This window comes from Euprymna scolopes, chromosome 34, assembly GCF_053919585.1.
Source record: "Euprymna scolopes isolate OS-2025 chromosome 34, ASM5391958v1, whole genome shotgun sequence".
Classification (NCBI taxonomy): Eukaryota; Metazoa; Mollusca; class Cephalopoda; order Sepiida; family Sepiolidae; genus Euprymna; species Euprymna scolopes.
In genome coordinates this window covers 84,527,496-84,554,567 of record NC_136515.1, presented here as the reverse complement: position 1 = coordinate 84,554,567, position 27,072 = coordinate 84,527,496, and the positions used below count along the sequence as shown (strand labels likewise).

Sequence of the window (27,072 nt, the reverse complement as noted above, 5' to 3'; positions counted from 1 at the left end):
CAATATGTTGAGTAGAAAGACTTACGGAATTAAGAAACTGCAATGATGGTGTGGAATTTCTCTGCATAACGAGTTTTTCGAGCTGATGTATGAGTTCTTAAGAGATTATTTTATTACAATACTTGTGAAGCATAGATTAATCAAAAATGTTTACGGACTATGGATAAAGGCGAGAAACAGGTGGTGGATTTACCGCCCTACCTGCCACAACAAGGCTCCACGATAAATTTCTAGAAATAGAAAATACCCGCATATGTGAATAATTTAATAGCACAATAAAGGGAACCAACCTATTTTGAAAAAAAACTCAGCAATGCCGTCAATGCATTTGTTCTTTTTAATAATCGTCAACGTCTAAATAATTTTTATTAGTACTGATACTGTTTTGCAATTGTAGTTTTTGCTATTCGAAATAAACGAATTATAAAATTCATATAATTGTTTAGTGATGGGACGATTCCAATATTTTTCCCGCTTTCGATACAATTACCAATTCTGTGCTAAATTCCCGATTCCGATACAATTACCGATCCCGATACCTTATAAATCTCTAATTATTTAACTATACACTTGTTGTTTTCCCTGATTTTTGTAAAAAAAAATATTATATGCCGATATTTCCCTAAACGTAAACGTAAACTTATGGGTGATAATCTCTCGATTTTAGCTTTATTGGTAATTTAAAATAAAATGAATATTTATTTTTTATCAGTATTACCAGCATTGGAAGGTTTTGGCTTAAACGAAATCAAATAAAAAACGCAATTGAAAGAATATTTTTGGCATCAGAAAATAAGCATCAATTTTCCGATTCCGATACCGGATCCTGTACCCCCAAATTTTCCGTTTTATCCGATTCTCGAATCTGATTCCGATTAGTCTTCCCAACACTAATATATATATATATATATATATATATATATATATATATATATATATATATATATATATAAGATTTATTTAAGAACAGGAAATGGCGACAATAGGAGTTTAAAAACTAAATTCGTGAATGGGATTCAATTATATGGAGTTGGAGAAGTGATGCCCTATGTAGTTATAACGTTTCTGGTATGTTTAGTTTTCAAACAAGCGATCAAGTATTGTGGCCATGTTTATAATTTTCGAAGAACATGTAATCAAATTGGGAGAATGGTTGGCTATTCCTGATTCTAATAAGACTGCACAATGCAAGATCATATTTTATACTTGATGTAATAAACCGACTATGATGTAATCAAATAGAACATGATGAGCTACTACAGAAAATTAACGTTTATCGCGCTTGACTTTTGTGGGATTCGTTTTTATATCAGTATAATGATGTAGACACTTGCTCTCGTCCTATTTTCTGCCATAAATAAGGGACACAACCACAAATAGACCACGATGATAAATCCTGCATGAGAGATAGATTGATGGAGATATAATTTTATATTGTGCAGGAATAGTTGGTATGACGTTAAAATATGGTTTATGGCGGAGCGATTTTCTAAGAAATATAATATAGTAAATACATAAGTGTCTACAATGTTTCTCGACAACGGATTATGTTTATTCGTCGAATTGAACTATTATTAATTTCATCACACGAAACTGATTATAAAATATATTATCAGAACAACAAGATGGCTGGTGTAGATTAAAAGATAAACATCTTACAATTGCTTTTTTCTATAATTAGCATGCTTTGCCATTTGCTGATCCTTCTTTTTTTGCTGAATTATATAATATATGATTTCAGATGGAAGTTTACTCGTGGTTTAGTTAAGAGCAGCTATGGGTGTATCAGTCATTTTCTCTGCGACAATGAATTTATTAGGTCGTGATAATTCGCCGACTGTAGAAATGTTATTAAAATTGTCGAAGTTTATTCACAAAAAAGCAACTGATGATAACAACGCAGCAGATGATAAAGGTTTAATCCGATTTAAGTTACAAATCGGTTGTCAGAATTTTGTTTTATAAAAATAAATGATTAGATCCTAAAAGAAACAAACAAGAAACAAGAAGTGCATGCAATAAACCGTTTAAGTGCTACTTAGCTTATTCAGAATATTTCAAATTATTAATTTTTGCCAATTAATAAGAAAAATAATTGTAGGTTGTTTGATCTTCACGAATTAAAAAAGCTTTTTTATTTTTTTTAATCAATTTTTTTCTATATGTTAATCTAATTATATATGTACTCCCATATTCCCTATTTACTGTTTTTATCTCTTCTCCTTGTTTCTACAGTTTCTCTTATAATATAATCCTTATTTTTCTTTTCTTATTTTTTGTTGGAGACGCCCCTCTATGGGATTAATGGACTATCTCATGACCTCACTTCCTATGGTGACGTCACTTTCGGTACGCGACGAAACAGGTTGAGTGCACGCGTCCAACCGTTGAGGAATGGTATTACTCGACACATTTGCCTATATTATATGGGAATACATATTTCGTTCCTAAAAATCCTGTGTTCCTTTTGTTTATTACCATTTAACCCGAAACATATTTTTATTATTGGCTCTTTTTAATGATCACAATTGTGTCATAGTGGCTTATATTTTTTATGTTAACTATAGATCTACCACCATTCGGATTTACCGTTTCCTGTTGTACTACCTTTTGAATATTATCTTTCATTTTATTCTATTCCTTCATTCTCAATAATATTTGTAAATGCCATTGTCAGGTTTCCTTTCTGTATTTGCATTTTGTATAGTCCTGAGCCTTCTCCTCTTCTGCGGAAAAGGCGTTTAGCCTCGAAATGCCATGGCTTAGAGATTTTTCTCTGAAATTCAATTTTCGTTATTGTTCTGATTATATACTAAGGTTATATATAAATTTGGCCCCGTCTTTTATTTAATATATATATATATATATATATATATATATATATATATATATATATATATATATATATATATATATATACATATATTTACATACATATATATATATACATACATATATATACATACATAAAAATATATATATATACATACACATATATATATACATATATATATATACATACATATATATACATGCATATATATATATTTATATATATATATATATATATTCATTCACATGAAATCGCCTTTTCTTCATCATATTCCCTCCGCTTCAGTTTTTGTTATCTTTGACTTACTTGCAGTTTCATCAAGTACGTTTGTATGCAAAATCCGATCCCGCATTATGCCAATTCCTACTCTCTGATGAGAAGGAAAGTATTACTTCGAAACTCCGCGGATTAAGGACTACGCACTTATTAAGTGTTACCATTCTCAGATTAAATATGGTTTAACTCTGTTTCAAAGTGTTTTTTTAACATGTCTATTAACTATTTGCTATTATATATATATATATATATATATATAAATATATATATTGTATCATATATATATATATATATATTATATATATATATTATATATATATATTACATGGAAGGTATTAAGTAAATTAAATATACTTAGTAGACATTCAGCTTATTAATATTGTGTTTCACTAAAATTGGGTATGCGGACCATGCTCTGATAATAATAAACATAACTCTAAACCGCCGACCCCAAGTTGAAGAGCTATTGCTCAAGATTACAAGATACAACAATAACGTTGATTGGGATGCCATTAGAGATTACATGGGGAAATATATTTTCTAATTCCAGCAGACTATGCGAACATGATACCAATGAATTGTTCAAAACGGATATTTAAGCACATGTTACCATACGTATAGCAAAACCCATTTCCCCAATGATTCATTTCTACTTGTGCAGTCGCCATTTTTCAAATTCAACATACCTACCGCGCATTTATTCGGCATAAGTTCATTACAAACAGATAAATATTTTTATTTATGAATTAATTGTAAAACAGTAATAGCGACAGGTAGGAGATAATATACCAATATCTCCAGGAAAGGCATTGAAGCGCAGACATTAGGAATTCTTAATTTTTGGAAAATCTACAACAGTGTAGTAAATGATAGACAATCAACAATTCCCCACAGTATCCAACAATCGTGAACTTGTTTGCATGTCAACCAAATAGGCTAGCATTCTTCCTGGTCAGTTTGCTTAAAACTCTACTTTGGACCTAGCAAAACACTCTATCCTTGATTTACGTTTGCAGACAGAAACCACTCTAGATTATCTGAACATAAATTATTCTCAACTACATATCATAAAACACATAGACACATCACAAAAAGCAGCAGACACTGATCTCTTCCTGGCAGTGCTATTGAAAATATGCCGCGATAGGGATGTTCCAATTCTCTCTAAACATTTCAATATATCACTTAAATAATCTTGCTTTCCTGACTGCCAGAAAGCTGCTTCTATGGTATAAGTTTACAAGAGTCATGGCGAAAGAACAAGTCTATTAAATTAACGCCATATTATTTCCTTTCCATTTTTACCAAATAACATGAGTCTATAATTAATCAAGCTCGAGTAAACCGCCTTACATTTGCTAAATTTATGTCCGACCAACAATATTGATTTAGACAAACCCGCTCTGAACGTATATAACATGCACTGGATAATGCGGACGGGGGGGGGGGCATTCGCCCTAGATATATCTAAGGCTTTTGATAGGGTATGTCACGATAGTTTCTCATAAAAATCAGATCATCTGGTATTACTTAAAATAATTAAAGACTTAAAAAAGGAGAATCCCGACTGACTTTTGATGAGCGTAGGTAAAAACAATATGATGTAAAAACGGGTGTAACTTCGGGATAGATTCTTACACTTTTATTATTTCTATTATGCATAAATGACCTCTGTGATAAAAGTGCCCCTGAGATAGGCATGTTTCCTGACGACACCACGCTCTATAACAGACACAAAGGAAAAGGAATGATCACATATCAAAAGCCGGAAATGCTAGAAAAGACCCTAAGTCTGTAGTGGAATGGGGACAACAGTGGATGGTAGCGTTTTATGCTGCCAAGACTAAGTTCGTTTCCTTCAATAATTACTAGAATTACCTTCCGGTGTCCTGCTTACCGAACTGTATTGACATGCCGAAATTTAAGTGTAAACAGACCCCTTGCTGCTCATCTCCCTACTTAGTATCCCTGCAATGTATGTCCTAGATAGAAGCCCCCCACCACCACATCGAAGTGGCACCGTGTCTTGTTTGGAGTGAAAATGAAATAAAAATTAGGTAGATTAGAGTTCATATTTTAAATATTGCCTCAATATCACCCTTATCTCAAACATCCGACGGAATGTGCCATGATGCACCTGCAGTTTCCTAAATGAATGTCAGATTAAAGCTACGTCAGTCTTTAGTTTCTTTCAGATTCAAATTAGCAGAGCACTTCAGGGCGCATCTTGTCAAATTCGATCCATTTACGTGTCAATCGGAACGGACGAGTTAAAATTATTTTCCATCTAGAAGGCCGAGTATTCGTTTTAGTACCAACGGAAATAGCCGTTCCCTTGAAAAGTGGTTCTGCGATGAGGGTACATAAATGCATATAATCATCGTGAACACTAACGCGTTGTGTCACTCATCCCTCATCTCTCTCTTTCTCTCTCTATTTCTCTGTCCTTTTGTTGCTATTTTTTATGTTCTTCGCTCTCTCTCTTTGTTTTGCTTCTTTTCTATCTCCCACATTTACTTTTGACTATCTCTCTCTCTCTCTCTCTCTCTCTCTCTCTGTCTCTCTCTCTCTGTATATATATATATATATATATATATATATATATATATATATATATAAATGAAACCTCGGTTTAATCTTAAAAAAACAATAAGTATCTCCTGTAAGGATACCTGCGCTTGTAATTATGAGGTATGGGTTGCACAATCGACAACCGCACCGCTCCTGAATAGACACTACTTGAGTTTAGACATGGAGAGGCCAAACACCTGCAACAATGCCCAGATAAGCGGAGAGCACATATATCACCTTGTATTCGCAAATGGTCACGTATTTTAGTACTGGGTCAACGTTGTCTTACTTATGTTATCTAATGGCCACAGGTGATTATACTGTATCTATATCTACTTATTTATTTTCATAAAGATATATATATATATATATATATCTTTATATAAAATATATGTATATATATATATGTATATATATAATTATATATATATATGCACGTGTTTGTAAGCTCGCAATCGTGTGTGTGTGTATTTAATTCTGACTATTAGAAACATAAACTTATGAGGTATATATATTCTCTGAATAATATTTCGAATTGGAAAAATTATTGAGGTTAATAAAACCGTATTTTCATTCTCAGAGCATGGTCGTATAATAAACATACAAAATCAAAGGGCGTAGTTCTGTTACAGACATAAAGTTTTAATTCTTTATTTTTGTATACATTTTTAACAAGATTGGTTTTACACGTGTGTCATTCAATAGTGAAATGTCGCTAATAAACCGTCTCATACATATATATGTTTTCCCATACACCGTTAATAAGTGTGTTGATTAAATGTAAGAGATAATGCAGATGTAAATGATAGAAAAAAATTCCGAATTTTAAAGTTTTCAAAAAGACTAAATACAAATATTTATTGTAATATATAATACGCCCCTTGTATGGAGCTTTACAATGTGTAAATTTTAATTTTAATCATTAGTGCAGCCGGAACATTTTGCGATATTTGGGATAAATGTTTTATAATTTTGATATGTGTTTGTAAATATAAATGTGTTTAATATATGTAAATAATATAAACAAGTCCGCCCACTTAACATGTAACAAATTACCACGTGACTAGGAATATATATATATATATATATATATATATATATATATATATATATATATATATACATATGTATTTTTACACAGTGATCACCACTAATCACTGAAGCCACTCAGGGATAAGTGTTATTGCAAGTACATTACGTTAGTGTGGAGATTTGATGAAGTGTTTAATTAAGGGGGCGGTTCATTAGGAATGTGTTAACATTGGACTTATATATATATATATATATATATATATATATATATATATATATATATATATATACATTGTGTATATTTAGGAAGCATTTTCTAATTTAAAGAAATATCATTGAATAGCGCGGAATTATTCTGTTTTACGATTTTCCTTTTTATCTTCTCCAATATCCAAATAGTCCTCCTGGTGTTTTTTTTCGAAATTGTATGTGTTGGGTCCATAATTGCGAGTGCTTTCGACAGAAGTACTTCTATCATCCTCAGGCATGTTTTAGAAATAAATGTAGGGATTGTTTATATATATGTATATATATATATATATATATATATATATAAATACATATATATATATATATATATATATTAGTTGATGCATATTTTGCGTTCTTAAAATACTCTTCTTACCTTACATGTTTTTCTTTATAATATCTGGTTTGATGTATTTTGTCTTATTTTGGAATCTTTTCCAGAAAACCTGGCAACATTCAAAATATTGCGAACTAGAAGTGTTATGTCACCCACGGGGGTAGAATGCCCCCGTTATGTCATTTATAGAAAGTTAGAGATAAATGTAATGCCCGTCATTCTTTAACTGTATAGTTGAAGTCGCCATCATATGTGCCGTAGAGAGTAATGTACTTTATGTTTCATTCTTCTGCCACTCCAAAATACATTTACGAATCATACAGTATTTCAATCACTCAGTGGCTTACAGAACGATAACATCCTACCCCGATGAATAAAATCAAAGGTTAGGTTAGAAACTTAGTAATACGTTCGATAAATAGATTGTCGAGTTCGAAGATCTACTGAATCAGATGGGTGGAATGTAAATCGATCGAAACGTGGTGAAAACTTGTCAACATTTTGTCAACCAATCATAGATTATAAAACGAAAACATGCAACCGAACGGATTAAATAGATTACTGAGCTTTACAGGAGATATCTGAAGAAGGTAACATCGATAGAAACGTTGTAAAAATAGCACCTACAACAAAGTGGATGCAATAAAGTTTTCCGCTTGAAATTCCGTACAGATTCCCGTGTAAGACAGAAAGATTAATGAGTTCTACAAAATACTTGTGAAGAAGGTCGGAGGTTACATTGATCGAAACATTGTAAAATATTACTCTCGATAAGAACAGTTTCTGAAGAATCCAAATTATACAAATTATCCTCAGCTTAAAAGTATCAAAAACATAATATTATTTGGATTTATCGTACTACTCTTCTAATCTTTAGTATCATTTACATAACGCAACAATCGTTGTAACGTCCGACCTTCGTCAGGTTTAACTTGTCGAACTCGGGAATTTAAACAGACCTTCAGACAGAACCCTTTATTTACTTGACGGAAGTAGCATGCTCTTATTCTATCAGCCATGCTGGATAGAAGTTCAAAGTAATTTACATTTATACTTTTCGGTCGTGCATTTTTCCAAACTCTCGAGTTCGTCAGAAACATTTCTGAGTTCGAAACGATACACCTGAGGAAGGTTGGACTTTACATCGACAGAACCATTGTGAAAATGACACTCAATATGAGAACAATAGTCCGATGAATCCAAACAATAGGAATAGCCAACCCCCATCTAAACAGTTCAGAAACGCTAAAGAAACTTTACTGTTCTCTATTTTAATGATGTACAGGAAATCTGCTAATAATAATAATAATAATAATAATAATAATAATAATAATAATAATAATAATAATAATGAAACAATAATAATAATTATGATAAGCATAATACTACTAATAATAAAATAATTATAATAACAATAATAATAATGACAACTATAATAAAATGATAATAAAAAATAATAATATTAATTACAATAATAATAATAACAACAATAATAACAATAGCAATAATAATAAAAAATAATAATAATACTTATAATAATAATGACAAGTAAGATAATAGTAATAATGATAATAATAAAATAATAATAATGATAATAAAATAATAACAACAATAATACCAATAATAATAATAATAAAAATAATAATAACAATAATAATAACAATAATAATAATAATAATAATAATAATAATAATAATAATATTTATAATTATAATAATAAGCGAAGTAGACCGACGATAATGCAAATTACAACACTAAATTTAGAAACAGACAAAACGTTGAATTAAAAGTTTCTAATAAATATGCTATGTCAAACAAGGAGAACACATTGCAAAGAAATATATATTTAGAAAATGAATATACTTAGAAAAAATATATTAAGAAAATGAATATATTAGAAAATGAATATATTAGAAAATAAATATATTTAGAAAATAAATATATTTAGAAAATAAAACGGTGATATTATACAGTAGCGTCCGAAACTAAGGGGCAATATTTTCGAACCCCGTATTTGTTAGAAATAAGAAGCTGAAAATTTGACAACTAGTAGTCGTTATCATCCATAAAATACTACATTTTTTAATCATTCGCAAAGTATAGAAAATAATTATGACGATTATTTATTTATTTTCAAAATTGGAACGTCCAAACGTAACGGATAAAATTAATAAAAATAATGTAAAAAGCAAAAAAAAAAAAAACAATAAAAATACATATACAGCTAATATTTAGTAAATGAACCCTTGCTTTCAATGACAGCTGCAGCTCTTCGACAAAAAGCACGAATTAGTTCTTTACAATCGTCGATATTAATTTTAGACCACTCTTCCATGAAGCTTCACCCACAAATCCTCCGTGTTAGTGGCATATCTTTCCATAACGTTCACTCCTAATGTCTTTCAAAGATGTTCTATTGGATTTATGTCAGGACGTTGCGATGGCCAATCCATAATTTCGAAATCTTACTCGCTAAGGTAACTCAGTACTACCTTTGCCTTGTGACATAGGGCATTATCTTGCATAAAGATATCCATCTCGAAACCTGAATTCTGTATGATTGGCACAACATTTATTTTATTTTATTCTTTACATTTTCACCCCCCAAAAAGGCAAATTGCCACTTTGGTGTAGGGGGCTACTATCAGGGCCAACACCTACTGGGGTACTATGTAGGGATTTGGGCAGCAAGATGTCGGTTCACGTTACACGTAAGTATTGTTGGGGATGAAGGGACCTGGAATGGAATTCCAAAGTCTAGCTGTTCTGGGGAAGAAACTATTGGAGTAGAAAGATCTTTTACATCTAGGGATCGTTACAGTGTGGGGGTGGGATTTAGCAGCCTGTCAGGTTTGTCGAGGTTGCTCACGTCCTGGGGGGCACAAGTGATTGCAGTTCGTCAAAGCATTCACCACTAAAATACTTGTAGAACAGGCAGAGGGATGCCACATTTCGTCGATGGGACAGAGGCTGAAGCTAAGATGCCAGTTCAAGACCTATCAGGTGTGCGACACTCTTTTGAACCTTGTCAAGGATCGAAAGACTAGTAGCAGATGCATCAGCCCAAATGTGACAGCAATACTCCATACATGGGCGAATGGAGGTACAGGATACTTTCGGGTGTTACTAGTTGTCTAGCACGGTAGAGAGAGTCCACCTTTCTTGCAGCGGCCTTGACAATGCCTTCAATGTAATTGTTCCAACTCATATGTCCTGTGAACGTTAGGCCAAGGAGCTTGAAAGATGTACTCTCAGATAAAGAGTTGGTTGCTATTGCTATAGGTGGTAGAGAGCGTCTCTTGTGATTATTGAATGAAACTAGTTTAGTCTTGGCGGCATTGAACGTGACCAACCATTTCTGTCCCCATTCCACTACAGATTGGAGGTCTTCCTCTAGTGTTTCTGCCATTTCTTTAGAAATATGTTCATTCGTCTTCCTGTTGTGCTTGTTATAGAGTGTAGTGTCGTCGGCATATATACCGTTCGCAGAGGCAGTTTTGTCGTGAGGTCATTTATGAATATCAGGAACAATAGAAGTCCAAGGATAGACCCCTGGGGCACTCCCGTATTTATATCATATTGTTTAGATGTACGACCGTCGAGGGAAACCTGGAGTTTTCTCTTATCTATTTATCGATTTAATTATGTTACGTATTCTACCAGTCATAACGTATGATCTAAATTTCCTTAGGAGGCCCTCATGCCATACCCTGTCAAAAGCCTTAAATATATCTAGAGCTACCGCTCTGCTCCCCCTCCCGTTTTCCAGTGAATGATCTTGAACAAATTTTTTATAGACCTGCGCGTTTACACGAGTTTGTAACCGGACAAGACCGTTGGAACTTAGCTTGAAAACATTCCAAATACCATGACCTCCCCCCAAAAAAAAGACTTCGCACTTTTCATAGTGCACTTTGCACCTTATCTGTCATCAATACATTGTTTTTTCTATCATCGCCAAATAAATTAAACTTTCTTTCATCATTGAAAAATATTTTGCCCAATTTTCATATGTCCAAATTACATACCTATTTGTAAACTCTAATCTCTTATTATTCTTCGAACTAACAAGTAGTTTCCTACTTTGAGTTCGATTAAATAACCATATTTCTTGTAGTAGTCTAGAAAGAGTCTGTCTTGACACATTAACACATGAGGTACTATTCATAACCCTCTTAATTTCTGTGCAAGACTTAAAACGGTCCTTTAATGGCATACGCTGCATTATTCGATCTTCTGTTGCCGAAGTTTTGCGGGGTCTGTCGGTTTTAAAATCACTAACTATTTGCCAGTATCATTGTAGGATTTTACAACCCTGCCTACAACACTCTTGGAACGTTTCACTTTCTCTGAAATCTCTCCAATAATGTGTCTTCCTTATGTAGCTTTACAATAGCGTATATCACAGAGTAATCAAGTTTCTGGCGTTTCGTCATGGTGCCGGTGGATGCAACGTTTAATAATGACTAAGTAAGACTTATTCTTTTGTTGACATCAACAAATTTTAATATAGCATACTGTGTACATGTTTTTTTCAATTTTGTCCCTTACATTCGGACGTTCCTATTTTGTAAATAAATGAATAATTGTTATAATTCTTTCTTAGAACTGCACGCCTGTGGAACTCTGTTCCGTCTGCCTGCTTCCCTCCGGACTACAACTTGGATGTCTTCAAGTCTAATGTTAACAAATTCCTAATGAACCGCACCCCTAATTAAACACTTCATAAAATCTCCTCACTAACGTGATGTACTTACAATAACCCTTATCCCTGAGTGGCTTCCGGGCCTTGATAAGTGGTGATCACTGTGTAAAAAAAAAAATATATATATATATATTTTTCTATCCTTTGCAAATGATTAAAATTTTAGTATGTTATTATCGATGATAACGACTACCAATAACAAATGTCAGCTTTTCGCAGTTGTTATTTCTAACAGATATTAGTTTTGGAATTTCTGTCTCTTAGTTTTGGACGCTACTGTATTTGTAACCTAAGCAAGATAGATAAAAAAAAATGCTACTGTGAACAGAAGCGTGATGTAACGAGAAAAATGTAAGTTTAACATTTTGCGTGACCGCAACGAAAATATTCTGTAGAAAACTTTGTTTGACTAACCGAACAAAATACTACACTAAGAATTGAACCTTCAACAGAATATCACTTTTTTTGCCATTGATTTTCCGCAGAGCACTAGTCAGGAACATAATATAAGTTTATGAAAACGTTGGAGAGTATTAAATACAACTTTTAATTACTTCTGTCATCCGTAAGCATTAATACTTGATTGAAACTACATAATTATCGGGAATAAACAATCACACAAAAGCCTGGAGATTTAACAAAACAAACGGATGTATCGTTCGAGAAAGAAAATCCTTTTTATTTTAAAAATAAATTATTCTTCATAGAAATAAACCTCCATTTCGTTTGATTTTTGATTAATTATTAATCGCTCTTTTGAGAAAAACGTGTTAAACACACGTTGCAAGGATCGACTCGACTACATCAAACGTATTAAGTGGTTATTGATAAGTATCCTTTCTTTGAAGTATTCTGTTTTCATTGTATTTGATTTTTGTTTGAAAATCACTCGAGAAAATTTTCCATTGTTAAGCTGCCTTCATTACAACAAAAGCGAACTATATCTTTTTGTGTGTGGCTTTACGATGCATCCAATATTAAGTTGTTATTAAAAAGACGAAAACTACTTAGTAATACTTTTTTTTTTTCATTTTATTTTATTTGGTCAGTTTTGATACATCCGTACATTACTACCGTTTCAATTACCAGCAAATAGAAAACGTTCGACATTAAGTGCAATTTTATAAAAGGGAGGAAATACTGAGGTATGCATTTCTGCTTAATATTACATTACTTTCATGCCTTCGAGATTTCTAGGTAACCTTTACGGAAAACCTAACCTTTGTATGTATATCTCTTATATTCAAGTGTGACCATACAGGAGGTAAATTTTGCTTCTGAGCGGAAGTGGCAGATATTAATTAAAGAGAACGAATATATGTAAAACGTCTGAAACTGGATAAAGGTGGCTATTCGCTTTCCAAAACAATCGCTTCAAATTTGCCCTGTCCAAAACAGAAGTAGAATGTCTGTCATGAGAAGTCTTATGTCAGTGCTCAATCAAAACTAATGGGATAGAGCGTGACATAATCGTCACTAATAGAGTGTAACCCGGATTAAAGAGATATGTTCTGTGATCCCTAAAACTCTCTTATATCTTGGATATACTTATCTCCCGAGATATTATATCAGGGTAACACTGTATATAAACATTCTGTCTTATACCGTTTTTCCTATATTCAGATTTCTATAAATCCGGGTAACACCGTATTAAGTAATGAGTTATTGAAACGTATTCTATGTGATAAATAATGTATGCACACAGCTTCAAAGAACTTACTATAACCTGGTAATGTAATTAACTGCAGTCACTAAAAGTACTCCCATGTAAAAGTGGTTAATTATGCTAGTATTAAGAATGCTACAGTAAAAACAGATAATTCAGATATCAAAACCCTTGGAAAGAGATTTAAAGAAAGTTTTGTTGGGTCAGTATAACTGAATTAAAACAACACTTCTGCACTTAATTTTTTTTCGATCAAAATATTACCTGACTGATGAACTGCATTGTGTTTGGACGCCATCTAAGGAAACAAGTGCAAGTAACACATAAATATTATGAAATGAACCAGATAAACATATATTTGGACGGCGTTTGAAATGTAAACTTTAGATACACACACGTATATATATATATATATATATATATATATATATATATATATATATATATATATGTGTGTGTGTGTGTATACATAATACTTATATATATAATATTTATATATATATATATATAATATTATATATGTAATATTTATATATATATAATATTTAATTATACATATAATATTTATATATATGTGATATCATAACTCATATTTATATATAATATTTATATTTATATAATATTAATGTATATATTATTTATATATACATAAAATATTTATATATATATAATTGTTATGCATATAATAGATATATATATAATATTTATGTATATAATATAAATAATATGCATATATACAATATTTATACATATTATATTTATTTATATAATATTTATATAAATAATATATATATATATATATATATATATATATATATATATAAACATGTATGGTCGAATAGAGCAATTAGTTTAAGACAAAGATCCACGTATCTGAGCCATGTGTCCTGACTAGTTAACTGCATGTATCAGAAACTTAGACTACATATCGAAGACATCTTAAGGCTCTAGAAATGTTTCATCAATAGCGAATCCGCAGAATAGTGAATATTAGTTGGATATTATACAATTCTGATAATGCCCTTGGACAATTCAACTGATATAGTATAGAAACGAAGATGTTTCATGAATCAAATCAATTGGACTGGACTCTTATTGTGATGAGAGATTATAGGATACGGAAACAACTGGTTTTGTATGTGCTTTTAACAGGAAAAAGGCCGTAGCATTAATCTACGAAAAGTGTAAAAGTTGTACTGACTCACCTCAATTTAATAGAGATTTTTTTCGAACGACTATGCTCAAGCTATAGTATATATAGGTATACCCAGGTATTAGATACCTCCCCCCTGATAACAAATATCTTATACCAGGGTTTATAATATATCTGGGTTTGTTCCATTTTGTTTAGGTAAGTATAGGGACACTTCATATAAGGACTTTTTCTTACAGTACATTAGTTAATTAAACCATTTTAAACATAAAAAAAACACAGACAAATATACACTTTCTAATCAGTTTTCACACATAATTCATTAAAAATTACTTTCTTTAAAAAGTTATTTCTGATTGTACACACTTCCTTTTTGTTAACATCATAAACACTTTCATAGTCCGTAAATAATTTTCAATGCGCCATCAGAATTACTTCTTTTTGCTCTCAAGTAAGATGTAAGTTCCAACGGCATTCAATGCAGCCAGAGAATTTGGCACCTTTTGGTGACTTTCAGAATCTTTAGAATGTATGCCTTCAGCGTCATACATTCGTCAGAAAGTTTGATCATCCGATTTTATACCACGTATGATGCCCGTCTCAGTAAGTTCTCCATAACATTGTGTACTGATATCAAAGCTCAATATTTCGTCAAAATCTGTATGCTCCACGCCCGATTGTTGAGCAACTTGATCATTTTCGAGCGAGTATGTCTTTCACTTCAGCCGGGGATTCAATGAAATAGCCGGTTTTCTTAAAAGAATTGTGAATATTTTACGGTTTGACCATAAAAAAGTGCTCGTTTCATCATTTGCATAGCCTTTAAAACAGGGATTTGCTTGACTACTATGCACAGCGGCACTGATGAGATAGCATCGATTCCTGCGATTTACATTCGAACAACTTCCCGACGATAACACGCTTTGAATGAATGAATGATGTCCTGATAAAAATGTTGGCGGAAACATGTGGTATTTGTTGGCAGGATCAGCAGTTTTATATTTGAAAAGTTTGTATCCGGGAGTAAGTTATGACAAGTTGCATTGTCCAAGAACGAATAATTTTTTCGATTCCGAGCAATCATTTTTCAATCAATCGTTTTCAAAACGTCAGTAAACAGCTGACTAATAATCCAGGCTTTAGGGTTAGGAAAGTAAGAAAACGGCAGAGCTTTGACATTTTTAAAGCAGCATCGTTTTGCTTACTTACAAACAACTACATGTTTATTTTCACTGGTGTCCATGTTTGTGAACTGAAGCGTCGTGGGTTTGTCTTTGGGAACAACTGGTCTCATTTGACTGTTCGTCGCAAGCAAATCACTAAGATCAAGACGGCATTACCTTGTAGAAATGTACATGCACATGCCCCAACCATTGCTCGGTTCAAAATCAACTTGAAGATTTACGGCCAGTTGTGATACTTTCTGTCTAGTGACCTGATCGGGGACTGTAGCTTCTTTAGCAGATGAGTGTGTAAACCATTGTGTTAGCGCTTCGTTAACGTCCTTGTGCACGTATTGGCGCATTTGTTTGCGATTAGTTTTTTTTTTTCTTCATTTGCATGCAAAATCTGAGATCGTCTTCTTTCTTGAGAATTTTTGTTGCTGTTGAATAACCGATTTCGTACTTTTAATCCGTTTGGATTTTATCAATTTTCAATCATCGGTGAGCTCCAATTATTAAGAAAAGCTCATAACTTTTAATTGAGCCGCCGAGGCCGACATTTCTAATCGCAATGATTGCAAGCAAACGGTTTTTAGTGGCAAAATTATCAAACAAACTTTGCAGTGTTGCAATTAACGTTTTCGCGTGGCTAATACTGTTTCCGGCACACGCAGAAAAAAATTGACCACTTATTTCTATGACTTTTGCCACAAAACTTCTAATTCAACAGATTTCTAGCTCACATCTGTGTTACTGATTTACGACATCACCCTCTCACTCAAAATGAACTCTCTCATTTAAAGGATGGGGGTTAAAATATCACTGATATCCGGGTTTCTATTATATGCTGGTATCTTATATCCGGTTACTCTGTATATACTTTCAATATATTTTTTTCTATTGTAATAGATGTGCATACTAATAATAATCATTCATGCATTTTCCACTTCCACAATTAACCAGGATGCATAAAACACTAAAGCATTCTCGATCAACTAGAAATACTTCAGTCTTCTCTCTTAAATAAGTAAGACATGTTTTAAAGAATAATATCACCTTTTACAAGTTCCATCCTTTTTCACTAGCAACATTGTCTTTGTTTCGGATTAAAAAAAATCAAAACCCGAGTAAGGTTTGATTTTCTCAGGCAAAATATCTAATTTCACTGTGATGCCTCGTTGAACAAAACATGTGCATGACAAACTAAACATTATGAAATGAAAAAAAAAATATAAATCTATATTTGAGGGGAGTTGGTATGTAAAATACTGTTATATATAGTTAAACGATTTTACATTTGAGAACTCTACAAAACTCCTCTGACAAGTGAGGGTCAAAACTCTTTAAATTTTAGATATAAGTTCCTTGGACATGGATCTTATTTAATAACTGTATTTGAGCCGAAAAGAAAAAATATTAAAAGGTAATAATAGGGGCAAGAGTTTGAAAAAAAATTGACCTCTAAAGTCTCTACCAAATTACCCAGATAATTTCTAGTGTAAACATTTGAAATTTTATATAAAGTTTATTCAGAGATAGGTGAAGATTTTAATCGGTTCGGGTCGAAAAATTGAGCTGCCAATATATAAAGCTATGTATGAATGTTTGCATGTCTGCCTAAAACTTTCGGAAAAGGCGACGGATTTTCACAATATCAGTATCGTTTTTAAGCGCGACCCTTCAGACGACAAATACTGAAAAATTGGCTAAAACATTTGTTTCTTCGCCCTTAACTTGGCTGTTTCTACAGGTAGGGATCGCTTTCTCACGGATATTTTCGAAAGTTATGCCCCTTTAGATTGTCTGGCCTTATTGTAAACCTATGTCACTTCCGGTTTGGCGGTGGTCTTAACAGCAACAACGTCACGTGTTTCCCTCGTTCTTTTCCTCCTTCGCGGTACGGGATCGAGCCTGCTTTCCTACTACCACTTTTTTTTTTTTTTTTTACTCAGAACATATCTAAACACCCTGGAAACGCCGGACACCCATGTTAGTATATATATATATATATATATATATATATATATATATATATATATATATATATATATATATATATATATATAAATTTGTTTTTGTAATAATATTTATATAAAAATAAAAATCTAAAATCTTCATAAACTTTTCGAATTCATGTTAACATTCCTTTGAATTAATTCTCTATTAGTTACTCGTTTGTTTATTGGCTGATAATCTATAGTTAAGTATTACGTGTAATTATCTCCGTGCAGCCATTCTACACGATTTATACTTGCGTAATATTTGCGTTAAAAGCTAATAGCAAACACAAACATCTCTATATATATATATTTATGTATGCATATCGATATATATATATTGTATAGTTTTAAAGGTTAAACACTTCCAAGACTTTATATATATATATATATATATATATATATATATATATATATATATATATATATATATATATTGAATAAATTCGTCATTTATCACTCGTCCTCCTTAGTCGAGGCGTGAATATTGTTTTCCGCTTACTTTTGCCACCTGGCCACTATTACAGTAAACAGTTAGACATCATCACACCGCTCAATCGACAGTACGCTAAACTTACTCAACATTATATAAACTATTTAATAGTAATTACTACTGAACTGGGAGCGTAATTGAGCAACTATAAGTTTTATCGCCATAAAATCGTTTGAATATGAATATGTGGCGCAAAAGAGGACGCACCATGTAGTTTTTCATCTTGTTGAATTGGAAATAAATAATGTTTCCGATTTTTATTGATAAGAATTGATTATTGGTATAATTTCGATTCTGCGCGCAACTATTCTCATTTTAAGCATTGTTTTTTCACAACGTTTTTCTCAATTAGACATTCAACATTCTGGCGTATTTTGCTTAACTCGTAAATCTTTCTGTTGAACTTGCGAATTCACACGAATTTGTAACTGAAGACTTTATTATAATCTATAAAGTGTTTGGGCTCTCGATCCGTCATCCATTACAAGGTAGAAATGTTTTTTTGTACTTTGAAATTGTATGTTGAGTGTTGAGCGCTGTGATGTTTTACGGGGGTATACATGTGCTGGTCTATTGTGAGCAAAACACCAAAGTTGAGAACAGTAGTCCGAAAAATGCAAATGGTAGAAAAAAAAATTATACGTTAATATTTTGTGTAGCAGTAGGAGCAACGTACAGTATTTCTATTTCGTTCAAAAGCATTGTAAGAGAAAGTATATATTTCAATCCATGACAAAAATCAATGTCATAACACTCAAGTACAGCGCACATATACTTACAAACATACAGATTATCCGCAGTATATTGCTTTCTAAGTGCGTGTATATATATATATATATATATATATATATATATATATATATATATATATATATATATACATGTATATATAAATTATTGTATACGTAATTTCGTATCAGTGCGTATTTCACTTTTATGAAAGCTAACGTATGTGCTGAATACGTATTAAAAGAATTTCCCGTTCGTATAATTCATTGCACAGATGCAAGTGTCGCATTCCTTTTAAATGAAAGAGAACCTCGTACAATTGATGGAGGAGCGAAGGTCCTTCGATCCCAAGATCGATAATGGAATCCATATTGTGAACAGCCCCCGGAGAAAGCTTTTCATGGCCTGTTAGGTTTTTGTTTTTAACATTTTAATTTCAGTCTATGACAAGTTCATTTTAAAGAATAATTATTCTCCAAGAAAGAAAATGCGAGAATATTCAGCGAGTAATTCATTCGAAAATCCACGCACTAATATTGTCACACAACCCGAAAACAGATACGCACGCACACACCGACCCACACACACAATATATATATATATATATATATATATATATATATATATATATATATATATATATATATATATATATATATATATACTAGATGCCCCCCCGGCGTTTCTCGCTTAGAGAATAAGCTTTAACATTAAATATAAAATACTAGCCTGTGTGGGCGGCGTTGCCCTGGTATTTGGAGGTGTGTGTTGAGCAAAAAAAAAAAAAAAAAAAAGAAAAGAAAGAAAAGAAAAAAGTTTAATTAGGCAAGCAGGCTCGAACCCGTATCGCGAAGGAGGAAAGGAAAGTGAAAGAAAAAATAAAAACATTACGTCTTTGCTGTTGCCTACATCGTCAAACAGAAAGTGATGGATGTTTAAATTAAGGTTAAACAATCGAAAAGAGGGAATGACTTTTTAAACTATGGGTTGTAGTAAAGTGGCTTGCTAAGTGTGAAGCAACTCATGTTTTTAGCCATTTTTTTTGATAATTGTCGTCCATAGACTCGCGCATTACAGGGATCCCGATCTCGTGAAAATCTGTCGCCTTGTCGAAAGTTTTTGCGAAACATACATAATAAAACATACTCATATCCAAACATACATACATACATACATTTAAACAGACAGTTGAGATTTATATTAGAGATTTTAGTTTATTGAAGGCCGACGTTGCATTTATTATAGTTGAATCAATATTTCATTTGTAATTATATTGTACCTAATAGCTATTTACAAACGTAAAAATGAGTATATACTTGGGTGGCATAAGTCTTTCTTTTTATCCTGTACCATCTATTTAACCGATTAAAGACTAAGCGAATTCTCAGATCCCTTTTAAATCCACTTTAAAGTTTAAAGACAAAAAAAGAAAGCGATGTTTACTAGAGATCGTTCCCAGGCAGGGCGTACAGACAGACATCGCAACTTTATACACACACACACACATACATACATAATAGAAAATATTCTTGATTTAAAGATTAATATTATTACAAACATTTGCAGGGAATCTATTAATTTAGCTATTCAATCAAATATAAAATGTACACTTGGATAGAAAAGAAACGATATATAACCATCTGCAAGTAACAAAAGTGTCAATATGTAACCTTACCGTTACGCTCGAACCGTGTTCCTATTTACAATGCCTCCACACGGGACAGAGTTAGACACCAGGGTCGTTTTTTAATGTGGAGAAAAGGAACAAAAATTAAAATTGTCTCAGTCGTGAATGATTTCTCCTCCACTGACAGAGAACAAGAAATTGAAGTGCAGCATCTGAGGAACAGATGGTATTTATTTGCTCCCCCACCGAGCAAATTAGGCACAAGGCCAATGTGAGGAGTGAAGGGAGGGGGAAGGGAAAAAGGGGACCAGCTCCCGAGAGATGGGAAATGGGAGCTGGTTAAAGGTCAGGCATGTGGGGTTGCCCCCACATCTGGTCTTTGCTAGTCATAGCTAGTCATAGCTTGCAGTATCTGCCGGAACAGATACTACACTTTGATCTTGCCCAAAAGGCCAAGAACAAACCTTTAAGCGATTGACATCTGAGGAACAGATACTACACTTTGATCTTGTCCCGAAGGCCAACTCGAACCGTGTTTGTTACAGTCCATACTTTACCCCCCCCATGTCGACCGGCACCGTCGAAAAGGAACAAAAAATCAACAGTACAAAAATTAATTCGTTTTTTTTTTCTTTTTAAATACAAGTCATCTATTAATGTTTTTTTTTCTATCTCACTGTCTCGACAAGAGCTTAAAAGTTTCTCGCCATCATCTATTTTGCCCGGCGTACACTTTTCTTTACCGACCACTCGCCGCTCGTAGCTAGCCATGTCTTGTCTTTGACTTAATACTTCGTTTTTTTCCACGCGGATTTTTTTCTTCTTCCGGGCACTTGGTGCCCCTTTTACCCTTTCCTTACGCGACAGCTAATGCACATTTCCTAATTTGCATACGCGTTCGAACGCTGCTCCTGCTACTAGTAAAATCGCTTGCCAACCATCCTTAATCAGCTGTTAATATTAGTCATCACGCCCATATGCGCGTTGTTACTAATAGGGTTAGTCAAATTTATATGCGATATTTCAAATAGCTGTGGTGGTAATAGGCAAAATAATAATAATAATAATAATAATAATAATAATAATAATAATAATAATAATAATAATAATAATAATAATAATAAAACAGATGTGCAAATAAAAAGACTTATTTCAAGAAAACATTTTTGAATAGGCTGCTTTTATATTTTTCAGCATTTATGAGATAAGCAAGAACTAACTCAGAATTTAATGATTTATACAAATATAAACGCACACAAATCAATTTGAAAGAAATATATGAATATAAACAAAATAAATCTGAAGCTAGAAAGTAATCAAACTGACAGAGTAAAAAATAGACTTCGTGGCTTAGTGGAGGATGTCATTTTCCCTTCCTTGCAATCTTTCTCTCACAGAAGAGACGTTGCGAGCCTGTCTTTATTTTATCGTTATTCTCATGGCGTGCTCGTCTGAGCTCCAATCTCTGATCCCCCACTCTTTATCGGTGCCTTAATCAAAACGTAGATTCTATGAACAAAGCTTCTTTCTTAGAAGTGCACGCCTGCGGAAGTTTGTTCCGTTTGTCTTTTTCCCACCTGGCTACAACTTGGATTTCTTCAAGTCCTACAAAAACAAATTCCTGATAAACCACCCCCTTAAGTAAGATACTTTATCAAATCTCCATTACTAACGAGTATTACGATATTATCCCATTGATTTTTGTACACACAAAAACCCTTGCCCCCGAGCGGCTTTCGGGTCTTGATAAGGGGTGACTACCACTTTAAGAAAGAAAGATATTTTTTAGCAACGCAAAATGATTATTATGACAGAAATAAAAAATAACATTCGATTTAACGATTAAAATCATCAGCGAATCTCTTAATTGAGTTTATAAATCTAATATCAACTTTTTACTCGATTAATAATAGTAATAACTTATAGAGAGTCGATAGTTTTGTTTTTTGTTTTTTTGTCTTTTTATATCAACCAGGCCAATTAGCTGTGGTTGTAATAAGTAAAAATCGAAACAACAATGGATTATACATATCCTGGAGTGGAGCATGCTAAGCGCTAAAAATCTTTAATTTATCATGAACAAAATATATGAAACAAAAAAACATTCTTTAATCTGAAAAAGCATAATTATATTTATAAAACTTATGATAATTACAAAGTAAAATAAAAAATTACGTGAGAAAGATTACGGCAATTTCTTTATTCATCAGTAATTATAAACTACAGGAAGATAGGTATAATCTCCAATCGATTAAAATAAATTGTTTGGTTGGTTGGTTGGTTGGTTGGTTGGTTGGTTGGTTGGTTGGTTGGTTGGTTGTTTTTGTTTTACAGCATATCAAACCTTTTCGGTTTATTTAATGCCGAATCCAAAGATTTTGAAGAAAAAAATGTTAGTAGAATATATTTGTTGTTTTCACGTCGGCTTCTATTCAACCCATAGTTGGAACCCTTACAGGTACTACCAGTCCGGGTCAGAATGGACCTGGGAGCAATGGCAATTAAAGGGTGGCTGTTGGTATATTCTAATGCCCCACCGACAGGGCCCAATTGTTTGGTGATATCCATATTATACCTTTTAGTTTACTAATTTGACCTTGACTCTTATATATTGTTGAGAAGAAAAAGTCTTGACAAATTCTCTGAACTATATTATCACCCGTGCTTAACTTCAGTACCATTATATTTTACACGTTTACATAATTAGACAAACTAGCTTTTAAATTAATTTCAGACGCAAATATTTTATTAAATGTCATTCGACTCAACTTTAAATTTTAGTAATTTATGATTAGAAATTATTTCTCATCGCATAATGTTCGTGCATCTATTGTTATATCATCTGAATTTGTCGATTATATTTTACATTATTATGGTACATCTATTGACTTTGACCCCCTTAAGGGCGATGTCTCTGTAGTTTAATGAAGATATATTCTTTTAATAAATAAAACAGCAATAACCAGATAAAGAAAGTGTCTTTTTCGAAATAGATTAATAAGAAATAAAATGTCTAAAACGCAAATGATTTTGAATCGGATATTTTCATTCTAATGGGGTTTTTCAAATACAAATATTCTGTTTAATCAGAATTATACATTTGGTTGATGTGGCCTCTAAGAGTTATTTTGCCAATTCACATTAAAAGTAGATTCATTGAAAGTACGCGGCTGCCCCCATTGAACAGTACATTGTGAGATAGCTTGATGATTTTCGGCATAAAGAGCGTTGTAGTTATTCGGCATACTGAACATTGGAGACACCTACCAGTGCTTACTCAGACAAGTTATGCATAACAAAATTATATCAAAATATGTGAATTTGTATTATTTTGTTTCATCGGACTACTGGTCTAATCTTGAGTGTGATTTTCACAATGTTCTGGTCGATGTAACCTCCGACCTTCATCAGGTGTATCTTATCAAACTCGGGAATGTTTCTGTCGACATCTAAAATATACAGAAACGCACAAAATATGTGATAAGTTTGAAAATAAGTAAGGGCAATATAAATTATGTAGGTTATTTATCGGTTTATGATGAAGATTGAAAGTTCATAACTTATAAGTTAGAATGCACAAAGATTTTAGTAAAATGTTATTCCAGTATTCAAAAATAAACTTTCAAATTTCATTGGATTTATAGTATAGTTATAACAGGAATACTCTTTCTGATTTTCGGTAAATACTCAAACTTTTTCTGTATTGTGAACACAAAAACACAACAGGCATACACACATACATTTATATATATATATATATATATATATATATATATATATATAATGTTTTACCCCTACCTAATGAACACTTATATCCAGGCAACTCAATACAAACTCACAAATATGAAACCACCCACATCTATTGGAACATAGTGTATCATACATCTACCTAATCTCGCTTAATTAATTATTCTTATTTATATATTATAACTTTATTTTATTACTTATTATAGATATGTATATGTTTATAGATGTCTGTGTATGGCTGTGTATCTGTATATATATATATATATATATATATATATATGTGCATGTGTATATGTGGGTGTGTATGTCGGTGCATATGTGTATGTATGTATGTGTGTATGTATGCATGTGTATATTCATATTTTGCTCTATATCTATATGCATATATATATATGTGTGTGTGTGTGCGTGTATGTGCATAAATATGCTTACATATATATTCACTTTAATTTCATAAAGACCTTTAATTATCAATGAAGTGAAATAGATAATATATTTAAGTCCGATGTAACTCAATCTGTTTCGAGCAGGCGCTTCTTAGTAACTGCTAACAACACCCCCTCCCGATCTCATAAACGTTTAACATGACAAAACACATTTGACACGTACGCAACTCCTAAGCACACATGCACAGAGCCACGTGTTTAATCGCTTGCTTCTCTCCCTCTCAGTATTTACGCTTATCTCTATTATATTTCCGCTCCCAAAAACTCCATCAAAAAATCCATTTTCTATCTCTCTCCCTCTCTCTATCCCTCTGTCTCTGTCTCTCTCTCTCTCTCTGTCTCTCTCTCTGTCTCTCTCTCTCTTTACTCTTTTTATATATTCCTTTGTTTGGTTGAACAGATTAAGCCCTCCTAACAGCCACCACCTTCTACTGTTTATTAAATCTTAAAAATGAAAATTGAAATTCTTCACCCTTCTTTCTTTACCCTTCTCTTTATCTCCATCACTCCTCTCCCCTTCCCTATATTTCTATCCGCGCCTAGTTGAATTTCCTAAACTCCCACTTACCCCCACAACCGTCTAATGTTTTTTATACCTTAAAACCTAAGTATTATCGATCTCCGCCCCCCTTTAATCCATTTTCTTTTCACCCCCCCACGTTTTTTCGTTTTTTGTTCATTATTTTCATGCTTCTTCTAATATCATTTTTCCAAACATATAACCATTTCTGTAAAGTCTGACGAAGGTACTGAATCGTTAATACGATTCGGTAACCGAAACATGTGTAACTAAACAAGTAAAACGGTAATAAAAAAATAAAGCAAAATAGTATTAAATACTAATATATTAATATAAACTCAATACTATTGAGCACTTTCTTAAGGTTTTTACTAATTACCATTTTTGCTATACCTATATATATATATATATATATATATATATATATATAAACAAAAATGGTAATTAGTAAAAACCTGGAGAAAGTGCTCAATAGTGCACTTTGATACTGCTCTAAAATCAAAACATTTCTTTAAAGATCCTAATTTGTTTTGAAGAAGGCTCCGTCAACCTAGTAAACAGTATTTGTAATCTAAAGTACACTAGTTTTAACACAGAATGTCGAGAGATTCCTCTCACCAGTATTCCGTCTCCGTCCTAACCATCAGTTTCCATACATTATGTCCCTGATATCTGACCAGACAGTCTATTCAATCTCATTAACATTTTTTCGTGAATATATACTGCCATGATAATATATAATCCTTGATTAAAATGTTTTTTTTTAATATTGTGATAGTCTATGATTGACTTAAATGCAAACTACATTATAAATGTTTTTTATAATTTCCATAGCATTTCACTTAAGTTAGGAACCTTTTTGCCCATATATTATTTAGCAAAATTGTCAGATACTGGTCATTTCACAAAATAAGTCTTTTGCTTCCGTAAGTAAAAAAGAAAGAAAACAAGAAAAAAAACACAACTCGTTTGGGAAAAAATGGAACTAAAGCAGACAGAGTATTTGCTGGGCGTTGCCTGCGTCATTTGACTCGCTTGAGAGAGCAAGCTATTCAGTGGCACGTCTGACCGTCGAATAGGTGTGCGTTTGCAGACACAGGCAGTTTGCAGCCGGTCGACTAATTAGGAGAATGCAAGTTGGCAAACGAGGAAAATGGGTTCGTAGACATAATCAAATTATACACAGTAGGCATATATATATATATATATATATATATATATATATATATATATATATATATATATATATATGCCTATGTATGTATATATATATATATATGTATGTGTGTAGGTATGTGTGTATATATATATATATATATTGGTATTTAAGTATATATAAATATGTGTGTATAAATAGATATTCATATATAAATATTTATATAAATATATATGTGCATACTTATATATATATATGTATATATATATATATATATGTGTGTGTGTGTGTATGTATAGTGTGTTCGAGAGAAAGACAGAGAGAGAAAGAGACAAGGAGAGAGAATGAGAGAGGTACATATTCATTGGTGAT

At 32.3% G+C, this 27,072-nt stretch overlaps 1 protein-coding gene across 6 annotated transcripts in view; it reads left to right on the top strand.

Annotated features, from left to right (window-relative positions):
• Window positions 1-27,072, top strand: part of LOC145259312 (uncharacterized) — a 2,114,304-nt gene that overhangs the window by 888,489 nt on the left and 1,198,743 nt on the right. The gene's annotated exons all lie outside the window — the stretch shown is intronic.